Source organism: Lissotriton vulgaris, chromosome 1_1 (assembly GCF_964263255.1).
Source record: "Lissotriton vulgaris chromosome 1_1, aLisVul1.2, whole genome shotgun sequence".
NCBI lineage: Eukaryota > Metazoa > Chordata > Amphibia > Caudata > Salamandridae > Lissotriton > Lissotriton vulgaris.
Genome location: NC_141685.1, coordinates 295,746,694 through 295,759,371, shown reverse-complemented (window position 1 = coordinate 295,759,371; position 12,678 = coordinate 295,746,694). Strand labels below are relative to the sequence as shown.

The 12,678-nt window shown below is 47.7% G+C and overlaps 1 pseudogene; it reads right to left on the bottom strand.

The window, feature by feature from the left end:
* Window positions 1-791: 791 nt before the first annotated feature.
* Window positions 792-1,621, bottom strand: LOC147747077 (PRKC apoptosis WT1 regulator protein-like; annotated as a pseudogene).
* Between the last annotated feature and the right edge of the window lie 11,057 nt (window positions 1,622-12,678).

Genomic DNA, 12,678 nt, shown 5'->3' with positions numbered 1-12,678 from the left:
ACTCTTATCATTGCTGTATAATACCATCAAAAACAGCTGCCAGGGGGCTCATTTCCTTCATGCACCAGGGCCATTGAGACACTGTCTACGCTACTGGACAATAGTAATGGCAGAACCTTTATAATCCACCCCTCTTGACTGCACTGTGTGATCCTGGGAGGAACATGTACTCTTCCTGTGCCTCAGTTATATTTTTTTCTACAAAGTGGGAATACTAAAATATGACCACAGAACCATATTAGACCAAATAAATTATCTTCACCCATCAGTTGTAGCCTGTTTATTTTCGGTCCTGCCATGTGCTTTCTTAACAGGTATCTAAAGGCCAGCTGGTAAGTTTGTCATTTCGATTATACAATTATGTGGTGAACTGGTTCTATCTCAACTTTAGAAGCCTCAGTAAGGTAAAGTGGACTGGAGGATTTACAATTTTACAGAACTAAACCGAGTACACTATCTGTTTGTACTCACACACCCAAAAAATATATACATTATACATTAAATGTGTTGCCTCACATCAATTTGAAGGGTAGTTCATTACAAGAAACCTTCAGGATAAGCACTCTCCTGGTACCCTGGCCTGTCTAACATTTCAGTCTCAACCTTACAGTTGATCAATGATGCATATTTTTGGTGGGCATTGTACCACATCAGCCTCGATTGTGCACAGGTTCATCTTGTTCCAACATACTAACACAACACCAATAAGTATTTGGCTCTGCAGTACGACCTGAAGCAAATAATGTCACGCCAAGTCATTAATCAGCATTTTGCCTCCAAGGCCACATATATCACATGAAAATGAGGTTTGAACGATTATACAGGGAGACATCACGAAAAATACTGAAGCACAGTGATGAGAGCCCAGACTGAGGCCCAGGCCTTACCTTTAAGGAAGGAATGTTGACAACACCTGTGGACCTCCTCTTCTCCCTCACCTTCCTCTTCTTAATTTGTCCCTTTCCTTTCCTTGCGCTGGGGCCGGAGCTCTTTGCCTTCTCCTTGGCCTTGGTTGGGGTGTCCTTGCTGGCCTCCTCTGCAGCACCATTCCCCTCCAAAGCATCTTCCTGGGGCTCTAGAGCGCAGACAATACCTTCTCCGATGCTTTCTTAAGTGCTGGCTCAGGGGCGACACGTGCTCCAGGGACGTGGCAGACGGCAGTAGAAGGAGCTCCAAGTGGTACAGGCTGCTCTTCCTCTTGTTTCCTCAGGGAGGGAGATGAAGATGATTTTGACAAGGAGGAAGTGGTGTTTACTGAGATGAAATTTGCTCCGCCAGTTCGGTCTGTCATGGTCACCAAGTTACTAGAGCTGTTGTTGTTATTCAACTCATTGTTGACAACTACCACTGGGGGCTTAACAGCACTCTCTGGGCCTCCTGGCCCTCCTATGGGGGCAGCGAGCACACTACCTGGGACCTCTCCATAGAGCCGGGCACGCATCTTCTCCCTTTTGGCCTTCCATTCCTGAAGAAATTCAGTAGTGGTGGAGGTGGCTGGAGGGGCCCTGTAGCCTCCAGTTGCCATGCTGCTCCAAAGGGGCAGGGGTGACCCAAGAAGAGTGGCCTGGTGAGAGTGGAGGTGCAGCAGCGTAGAGAGTCAGTTCAGGGATTTGTTGGCACTGGTCAGATAGGTAGCGAGTGGCGTGAGATTAATTAAATAGTATTGAAGCATGGCAGTGATATGGCACTGAGTGCTTTCAGCTAGGTGTGCAGCAAAAGTACCAGTGTAGTGGGGGGGGATTCAGAAGTCAGGGGATGTAGTGGTGTTTGGTGTGAGATACGAGTAAAGGCAGCTGTAGTTAAAAGGAGCAGATATTAGGTTTAGATGGTGGTGGGGGGGTTACTTCTCCAGCGTGATGTTGAGGGTGGAAAATTTGAATTGGTGCCGCAGCATGAGTGGGGGTTCCAGGATAGCCAAGGTCTGAGAGTTCAGCATTAAAGTAGAGAGGATTTATTCAGCACAGGGTTAAGGATCAGGGGTAGCTGGGTTCCTAGGGTAGATTATCCCGGGCAGGATATATATGGTAAAGGTGACGAGGCAGTGTAGCGATCTTCGGATAGCGTTATGGTCTGGTGAGCAGCGATGCGGCTGCCAAGGATGGGGGCGAAGCAGGCAGCGTCTCACCAGCTCTGCTGTCGGTGGGGCACGGGCAGAGGGCAGCGGCGGCTCCTCTCCACGGATAAGGCAACCCCGCAGCAGCAGCAGCGCTCCTTCCAGAGCAAACACCCTGAGAGGGAGAGAGAAAAGGGAATGAAAACAAAAGGATTAGTCAACAGCAGCGGTGCCAGGAGGGGCAGAAGCGCCACTCTCCCTCCCCAGCAGAGAACCGAAACCGGCAGAAACTGGGCATTACATTCATAACTTCAACTTTACAGCATAAATTCACTAAAAGACACAGGAGGCGACATCCCCTGCCCGCCAGCCCCCCGCAAGCTGAAGAATTTGAAACAGAGGGAGAAGGATTATCCGTGCTCACTTTACCGACGCGCCGATAACGCTGCCCCCCACCCTGTGTTTTATCAAAGGCTAGAGAAGTTGAGTCCCTTCGGGAAGTTGTGCGTGACAGCAGTCATGGGGTGGAGGGAAAGAAGCGAAAGGTGTGACGGTTGGTAACACTCACGCGAGAGAGGTGCACGGGGAGGCAGCAACGGCACTGTCATGCCGGTGCCTTCTCCCGGGCTGGGAGGGGGAGAGGATCACCCACCCCACCCCCATGAAACCGTAGCGGTGGCTGCGTTACCTGCTGCAGAGCGGGGGACTTGTGGCGATACCCAGGAGAGTTTCCTCCCCCTCGCAACGGCGGCTTCAGGTGTGCTGCGCCTGGTGGCCTCGGAGCCGCCTCCAGTCGTCTCAGCTCCCCACCTCCCGGAAGAAGCGGCTTCCAGGGCTCCGAAACTTTTCCGATCCCCATGGGAGGAGCAAGGGCTGAAGACAAGGCCAGGCCCCCGGCGGAAATGCCTGAAGGGGCGGAGAGGTGGCCACGGGAGGCATCCAGCGCAGCACGCATTTGTCTGATGCGCCCACAAATTCTTTTTAGAGAGGGAAACAATCGCATAAGCCTTAAACCTGAGCCCAGCGCCCTTTAGACAATACAGTTTAGTATTACATCCTGGATCTGCCCACTAGCAAACGGCACAAAAAAAAATGGCCGACGCAAAGCTCCGAACAATTTCGGATTCGGGGGCGTGTTTTGGCGTTCTGAGTGACGGATGACGTCACAGGTGGAAAGAACGCCAAAAACACGCCCCCGAATCCGAAAGAGACGGGGATTTATTGGAGTGATGCCTGTCTCCTCCAATGGCTGGCCTCCGTTTAGGAAGCCAGCCAATGGAGGAGAGAGGAGGAGAGAGGCAGGTTCAAGCCCCCCTACTCCAAATCATTAAATCTCCGACCGGAGACTGCGCAAGCGCAGCCTTTAGGTCCTCGACCTAAAAATAATAATATGATCTTTGATTCTCACTAGCTCACCTATAGTAAACCGGGATAGCCTTGCTCTTTATTCTTACAATCCAACTTACTGCGATTTTCATGGCTTCCTTACCATTTCCTCACTCTTTGGGAATGGGAAGTTACTTTGAAATGCATGTATGTAGCCATGTTGCTATCCTACCACGCATTAATTCAAAAGGTGACCAGCAGTGGAAATACATTGAGTGGTTCTGTAGGCCAATAACAATTCACGCACAGCGACCGGCATTGTCTTTATTAAGCCTGATGGCACTTTGGATGCATTACATCAACACACGGTTAAACCATTGCTATGGGGCCAGTATAAAGGAGTACTGAAATATTTCACACCACTTTTTTTTAGAAAATCAGACATATATAAAGACGTGAATTGTGCCCCATTATCAGTTAGTAAACATTCTGTGAAGCCTTCCTTAACAAAAATATCACACAGGAAAGAAATGACTGAATCAGAGTTACGGTTCACGTAAAAATTTGACTTCTACACGTCTTCACAAATGATCAACAAGCTCAAGCGCATACCTTCATTGCAGCGGGGAAACCAGAAAGGACTCCAGGTAACATAAATCTACCCTTTGCCTTGCTCTGTCATGTGTAGATATCATAAATTCAGAAGGTGTTACTATTACCCACTTACCAACCATTTATCAATCACTCAGCATTTGTAAAGCACAACTCCGTAACCCCTAGGGGTATCAGAGCGCTGTGTCTCTGTTGAACAGCCAGGTCTTCAATCTCTTTCTGAAGTCTGCCAGCAAGGGGGCCATACGAAGCTGGAGGGGAAGGTCGTTCCAGGTCTTGGCTGGGATGTAGGTGAAGGAGCAGCCGCCACTGTGGGTGCAGCAGATGCGGGGGGCGAAGGCGAGTGAAGAGGAGCTTAGGTGTTATCACTTACAAAACACTGAGAGCAGTCATTCACAAGTCTCTCTCACTGTCCGTTTTAAGCCACCAGTATTCTCCTCTAACTTCCCTTTTGGTTAAAGTTCAGACATGATGACCATTGTGTGCAATTTCCAAAACCTTTTCTCTAAAAGTCCTATAAGGGAGCAACTATTCACCACGTAAAGGACACCATTGATCTCTGACAGCTCGTTATTCATTTTCCAGAATGGTTGCGCAACTTATGGGGCAGCATTCTCTTTGGGGCTTCCATTCACTAGATGGTTCAGAACTTGTAAAAATGGATCACATCTCAAATCTAACTTCCACTGTTCCCCGCTATGACAAATTACTTCATTAAACTCACAAGAAGCAATTAAACATTCCTCAGTGTCACAGACCAACTTATCATTTTCCCTTTTGATTGACAACCCGGACAAATAGCCTGCTCGTACATTTTAGGAACCAGGTATACTATTTTCAAATTGTATTCCAGCAACTTTGTTTCAAATCTAACGAGCTTAGTTGTAGTTATATTAACTTCCATACCCAATAATATGTCAACAAGTGGGCAATGATCAGAGTTTGTTGCAAAAGGTCTCCCCCATACATATGCCTTAAACTTGTAAACACTTCTCTCACATACCAACATTTCTTTCTCTATAACAGAGCATCAACGCTCTGTGGGACCCAGACTCCAAGAGGCAAAACCTATGATCTGCTCTTTAAAACCATTCACTTGACTCAGCACAGTACCTATGCCATAATCACTAGTGTCAACTCTGATATGACACATGACGTTTACCGTAAATGGATGAAGTGCTGAAGCAGTGGAGATTTTCCTTTTCAAGTCAACAAAAGCTATAACACTCCTCTCTCTATTCAAACATTTTTTTAACTAAGGCCAGAAAACCTCTGCATCATTGGCAAAACCATTTAAAAATTTAGCATGAAATTCACACATCTCTAGGAAAGATAATAATTGATATTTATCTGAGGGTCATGATGCCTTGAAAATAGATTCCATCTCACCAGAACTTAATTTGATCTCATCAAACAACAAAACATGGCCTAAATACTCAGTTTATTTACTCTAAAGATTCATTTGTCTCTTCCTAAGACAACACCCTTTTTCACATAGAAATTGCAAAACATTTTCAACAGTCTGACCATGTTGCAATATTCCTTCAGCAAAAATTACAACTGCATTTTTGACCTGCTCTATGATTCTTGAAATAACCATTTGAAAAGTAGACGCAGCTGACACTAGCCCAAAAGGAATGCAACAAAACTGACATGTATCCGTGTGGGTTATAAAAGCTGTGAAGTTCCTGGAGTTAGAATCTAATACTAATTGGTGGGATGCCGCCCTCAAATCTATGTTTGTGTACCAAGATGCACGTCAGGCGATACTTAAAAGATCCTCAATGCGGGGTAGTGGAAAACTTTCTACTCATCTAGCCTCATTGAGTCACCTGAGATCTATGCATACCGGTACATCCACTGTCTTCTTGCATGCTAGAGCCAATGGGGAAAGCCAGAGTGTAGTTTCTACAGATTCTATGATGCCTTGGTGCAACATCTCAATTTGCTTCTCAAAATCAGCATTTATGTTGAATGGCATGTTACGTAAGTTGTGTTTCACTGGAAGATGATTGTTTTTGATTTTAATAACATGTTCATACCTCTAGATTTTGCCAAATTTAATGCTTAAAACCTAATTGAATCTATGATACCATGACTGAATTACATCTGAATTACATTTCCCAAAAACTAACCCCCCAGCACAGTTTCAGTAGTCTTCTTTTCTTATAGCGCCGTGATATCCCATGGGATGAGTGTCGCGCTCTACAAATACCAAAATAATAATATTAATCCTCAATCAATGAGACTTGTACTTTTTAACCCTGGGGCCCAAACCATTTGGAAATCTGCCACACTCAAGTGTGTTAATTCTTTTCTCAGCTATATACACTTTGCCCTGAATGCTATGACCTTTGAATGAAATACTAGCCCAGAAGAAGCCTTTTAATTCAATTTTGCCCCCCTCAAAAGCCACCGTGGTTACATCTAGAGGAAGAAAATTTAAGTGTTTCTATTGACATTCATAATTCTCAATGGGAATTATGGTGATCCTAGCACTCAATCCACGACTAAATCAATAGGTTTGTTGTCACTCAGTACATTGATAAGTGACTTTTCACATCCTTTGACTGTACCATTACAGCAATTCTATGTCCTCAAACAGAGCTAATTTTGCTGTATGCATTCTATACTAATTATTTTGTTGCCATTTCACACATCACAACTCGGCTTTCAATCCAGTTTTGTGTACTTCGCTGAAATGTCCTGATTTACTGAAATTTTGATAAACATGTCCTAATGTGGTGGCAATTACGATAATTTGCAATAGGAAAAGTAGGACCATATTTGTAGCAGGTTCCTGTGTTAATGGAGCTCCGTTTAGTAGACCCTCTGAATCTGTTTGCCTTCCAGATTTATTTGCAGGTCCTCTGTGATTGACAGTACAAGCAAGACATTGAGTAGGCGAGTGGAGAAGTGTGGCTCAATGGTTAGAGCAAGCAGACCTCAATGCAGAGCTCTGGCCAGGGACCAGGGTTCGATTCCTGCCCCGGCGGGTCTCGGGCTTATTAATTCCCCCTGACTGGATATTCTTGCCTCAGTGCTTATTCTGATCATGGGTCCCACGCTGCAACTCTGGGCAATAGCTTGCTTAGTCTCCACAACGGCCCCCACAACGCGAGGGATGCCTGGTCTGCACCATGGGGGTGCCCAGGAGTGGACACTTCACAGGGAAAGCCAGGAAGGGTTCCCTTGCGGTATTCGTACAAGCACCGGGAAACCCACTGCGGGTAGCTGTGTACAAGTACAAAAACATTTACATTTACATTTAGGCTCAACTGGATGATTTGTCTGTATTTGACTACACTCGTTATAGTTTGCCGAAGAGACAACAACGTGAGAAGTGTCATCCCAGTGTCATTATATTCTCTGCCACTCTGTGTATCTGTCTTTGTCCTAGTGGCCCTGATTTCTTGATGTCTAAGTTTGTGTGTCCTGGGTCTACATATCTGTGTCTCAGCCCCTGTATCTAAGCATTTGTCCACAAAATGGAATGTGCCTGACTCCACTATTTGTGTGACTGTACGTATGAGTGCAGGTGTTGCTGAGGGCGTCTGTTGTGCTCGGAGTCCATCTACTTGTTAGCAAGGCATGGAGGTTTCAATTATGGCAGTGTAGGTAAATGAACCCAATTCAGAGATTCCTTCTGTGCAGAGTAGTAAAGACCATTGCTTAAGTTGTACAAGTAGTAAAGACCAGTGCTTAATTTGTACCAGTGTTCTGCACTGGCACTTATTTTTAAATAGCACATAGAAGGGAAACCACCACATGGTGGTACTATTTGTTTTTAACAGAGCCCATCAGTGGCGCATCTAACTACTTAATATACTTTCTAAAAAATTATACAACTAGCACTTTCAGGTCAGCCCTACAGTTTGCTGTGACCGGAAATAGTCCAAAACGTCACCCTAGATTTAGTGTGATAGTTAGTAAGTAGTGCTGGTACAGGCATTCAACAGCAGTGACAAGATCCATGGCCGAGGCCAGCTGCACTAGTCTCCTGTGAAATACTTGAGACCTGGTAATTCATTAAAAAATAAAAAAAATAAAACACTGGTAAAGGCTGATGCATTATGACATTCAGCCTCCTTGGTTCTCCTGGTTCCAGGGTCTCCAAATGCTGTGCGGTCTCCTTTTGTTCTTTGTGTTGGCTAGTGGTTGGTAAGTTATAGGTGAACAAGCCAGCAAACTTACCAGGATAACCCATCTGAAGGTCAACAAACATCGAGTAAAAAATACGAAAAAGAATCTTTCAAATTATACATTTGTTTTTGTTCAAGGCACGTTTTTCACTTTAGTATGTTTGATTATATCACTTCATTGACATCTGTTGGAAGTATTAATTCTGTACTGAGACATAAGAATTCCCTATCGCCGAAGCCCTAATGATGCTGCCATAGTGAACCAAGAGATGTCATTTGCATATGTTTCATTGAAGACCAGTGACCTGAAAGCAATCTGTGTGGAACGTCTGACTCCTCATTGTTTGCTAACACAAATCAGGCATTTTGTTCTATTTTTTTAACATGAAGTGAGTCCTCATCAAAAATTGAAGCAAAGAAACACTTAACGCTAAGTAACCACATAAAAAGACAAGTACAGCTAACAAGAGCCACTCGCGCCCTGTCCATTTGCGTTTTTCTGATGCTCCTGAGATAGACTTTTTTACGAAAGCAATCCCCAATTTTGCCATGTGGCCAGGGGCATAGCTGGGTCAGTATGATTGTGGGGGTGTGAGCTTCCGATTTTCCAACAATCATACTGGGACATCTTATTATAACACAGTATATGTGGCTTAACAGCAAGAGCTGCTGACTTTGGAGCTTGGGAACCATGTTCGAGTCTTCGCTCAACATCCTGTGATTCTGGGCAAATCACTTAATCTGCTCGTGCCTACCAAAAAATGAATGTATCCTTGTGTAATGTAACTGGTGCTCATGTAATGTGCACCAATACCTTCGGATCGAGTTTGCACTACATAAAACTGCAACAAACAAAAAAAGCAGGGAGGGAAAGGGACGGACTGGGAGCCACAACTGGCCCTGGAAAAGTGCTCGGATGGCCCCGCCTCCCCACTCGGGGGAGTGGGGTTGAAGGTGCCGATGAGCTCTTTGCCGGGGCCGGTTTTCGGCCGATTTTGTTACATGGCCGATTTTGCAGCTATGCTGCAAAAACGGCCCTGTAACAAAAACGTCCCCAGGGGCCCAAAACCGGCCACCACCCGTGCGGCGCACTGGGGGATTACCTGGAGCCCGCTATGACCAGTCCGGCCCTGGGGAGGGGGCTTAAGGAGCAGCTGGAAAGAGAGGATTGTTAGGGTGTACATCAAATGCAATCCTTTTTTAGGTCTCGCTGGTGTTAGCAGCACGAAGCATTGCTTCCAGCGAAAGACCTATTGTTGTGGACTTGCCAGGAATGTGAGACAGGGAATGTGCACGCGCAAGCCCTAAGGGATTTCACCTCGTGGGCGCGCAAGACCAGCACCGCGCCGTGCACATCTCCTGTCTCACATTCACAGTAAGTCAGCCTCTCGCCTCTCTTAATCGCGCGCACACAAAGCCACACTCACGCATGCGCGCACACACACACACACCCACACACACATGCGCACACACTCCCCCCCTCCCCCCCGGCACCGGCGGGGCTTACATAGACACAAACGCGCGCACACACCCTCCCCACCCCACTTACTGGGCACACGCAGGGCTTCCATCACTGGGGCGGCGGGCACCGTCAATGTGCCCCGACGCCCCCCCTCACCGGGTCTGTCATACTCCTCTCGTCCTTTCCCGTGGTAGTGGCGGCTGCACGGGATTCGTAGGCGGCTTCCTCCCTTCCCTTCACAGGAGCGCAGAATAGGGTCCCGTCCGCTTCCTGTCTGTGCTGGTGGCCCCGCCCTCAAGCAGGCAGTCCCGGGCAGTCCCGCCTGGCTTCCTGTGTCTTGCCCGTGCAGAGGGACCGGAAACACTCAATCCAAGACAGGTAAGTTGCTTGCAGTGGTGTACAGTAACAGTAAACGCGGGCTTTACTCAAGAATATGTGAAGAACAAACACCTGGTTCCATGGTGGGAAGAGGTTGTGGGCTACATTAAGTAAGAATTTACGTGCACCCAGTGCATTGTGGGGCCTAGTTTTTGAATGGTGTTGCTTTCCCTGGTGGCCTTGGTGATGTCGGGCTTTGCTAGTCTGCCCTAGGTTTTATAATTTATTTGTGTATCAACCCTACCCAGTGCTACAGCGATTTACTGTGGAAAGTGAACAAATAACCTAAATTTGAAGGAGGCCTCATTTTAAAGATGTTGATATGAATAAGCATGTATCGCGGACAGCGCTGCCCTGCCAGCCTCGACTGACCTGACCCATGTTATCCATGCAAGGTGCCCTCCATTCCATTGTAGAGCGATTAACGTCACGTGCATTAGCTGATTGGCTGTATAATGACGAACGCATTTTGAAGTTGGAAATTATTTTACTAGGAATGCATAATTGCTTCACTATTAAAAGGTGGGGCAGCCTGATACACTGAGGTATCCGTGCTTGCAACTTGCTTCCGGGTAGATGTATGAACAGTGCCGACACGCACCATTTTTTCCCAAACAGATTTTATTGGGGTTTTTGCATATATGACGCATCACAGTGGTCTATTCAGTGCAGTCAGCCAAGATATTGTTCCCCATAGGACTTTTTCTCATCTCGACCATGATAAATGTGCAAAGTGTTGTGTAGGCCGCGGGTGACAGCGGCCTACCGGCACAGTGATTTGCGCGCATAGGCAGGAGCGCGGAAAGGCTGCAAATCACGGAGTCACACACGCTATGGGCAGTCGGAAGTGATGTCCCCGTGCGACCGCCCTTCTTTTATTACTCTCCGCAGGCCACGCCTGGCCTGCGGATGTGTGGATGCATGAGGGGGTGGGAGACACTAGACCGCTAACCACTACATCCCTATCCAACTATAACTTTTCTCAAAACATATTACATTCTTGTATACATTGCATCAGATAGGGTACAGGTAAATATGCTCAGTACTTGTGTGTCCCTTGGTGGTAAAATCAGGGTCTCAGCAAGCAGGCATAGTCTCTCAGTCTCTGGCTTGGTTGCGGGTTGGGCCTCAACCCATATCACTGTGATTGGGCATCCCCTCTCCCTGTGTCTCGACGGGGGCTGCTGGAAGTTGCCTCCGGCATCGGGGGAAGTTGTGCGTCTTCGTTTTCTCTCGGCTGTCCGCTCACCGGTGCTTCATCTTCACTCTCTGTTGTCGCATTCATGTTGGGACTCGGTTCACCCAGGGTTGCTCTTCTGCCGTTGACCGGCGGGACTTTTTGAACCATGAGGTGTTCCTTGACACTTCTTCTTCTCCCTTCCGTGCCGTTACCATGGTGCGACTGGTCGAGGTAACTGTCCATGTACCTGGTTCAAACCGAGTTTGGAATTTTTCCCCGGGGCGCCTGTTCCGTACGATGACCGGGGTTCCCGGCGTCATCCTCCTTGGTGTCGTCCTCCGGCGACAACTAGCTCGCTGATTCCCTTGTCTCCTCCTCTCCTGGGCCTCTTCTACATTGATCGGGGCTGGTGTCCACCCAGGGCTATTGGGGAGGAGGTCTCTCCGGGGCCACTGAAACATGAGAGTCCAGGGACTCCTCTGGGTCGTGCAGTGGGGAGTGCCACGATACTCGCGCAGGAATTCATGCAGCTTGCTCCACCAGGGCTATGCGAAACGTTTTGTTTAGCGTACGCATGAATCTCTCCACGTCCCCGTTGGCTTGTGGCCATTGGGGTGTGATGCGATGGTGGCGAAGTCCACGTTGCTGGAGAAATGTGGCAAATTCGGCCCCTTGGAACGGGGGCCCGTTATCACTGCGTACTTCCTGCGGGTATCCGAACATCGCAAATATCTTCTCTAATGCTGGTTCCACGTGGTTGAAGGCGGTGGATGCTACTTTGTCTACCACCGGGTATTTGGAGTATGCATCAATGACAACCAGAGTGTGTCCATCTCCAGGAAAACTCCCGAAGTCTACGCTCACCTTGGTCCAGGGGGATGAACAAGCTTCTTCGGTGATGATGGGCAGGGGCTTGTCGGGGTTGCTCGTCAGCTGGCATGCCATGCATCCTCGCACGTATTCCTCCACCATATTTTCCAGCCCCGGGAACCATACCTTCTCCCTCATCCTTGCTTTCATCTTCGTGGTTCCTTGATGCCCACCATGGGCAAGCTGTACTGCTCGATATCTCAGATTCTGGGGGATGACCAACCGGGACCCTCTTAGCAAGATGCCGTCTTTGGTGGCACTTAGATCATGCCGGATCCGCCACATTTTCGTGAGTGACTCTCTGTCTTCCGAGGTCCAAGAATTGGTATGGCGGAGGTATTCAGACCACGAGCCTTCTTGAACTGCTCTCAATGTCCGGACGTACTCTGTGTCAGGAGCGGCCGCTTCCTTGATCTCTTCTAGCGTCATGCTTTGGGGCATGATGTGAGTGCTACCCACTGGGCAAACTCTTCGCAGTCACCATCCTCGTGCGTCTGTTCTTGCTCGGAGGGGTGACGGGAAAGGAAATCCGCTGGGTTATTAGATCCCGGTCGGTATACTACCTCCATCTCGTAGGGTTGCAATTGGATCACCCACCGTTCTATCCGTGGTGGTGGGTGCGGGGCTGTCCCCTTGAAGAGTGATACTAGTGGTT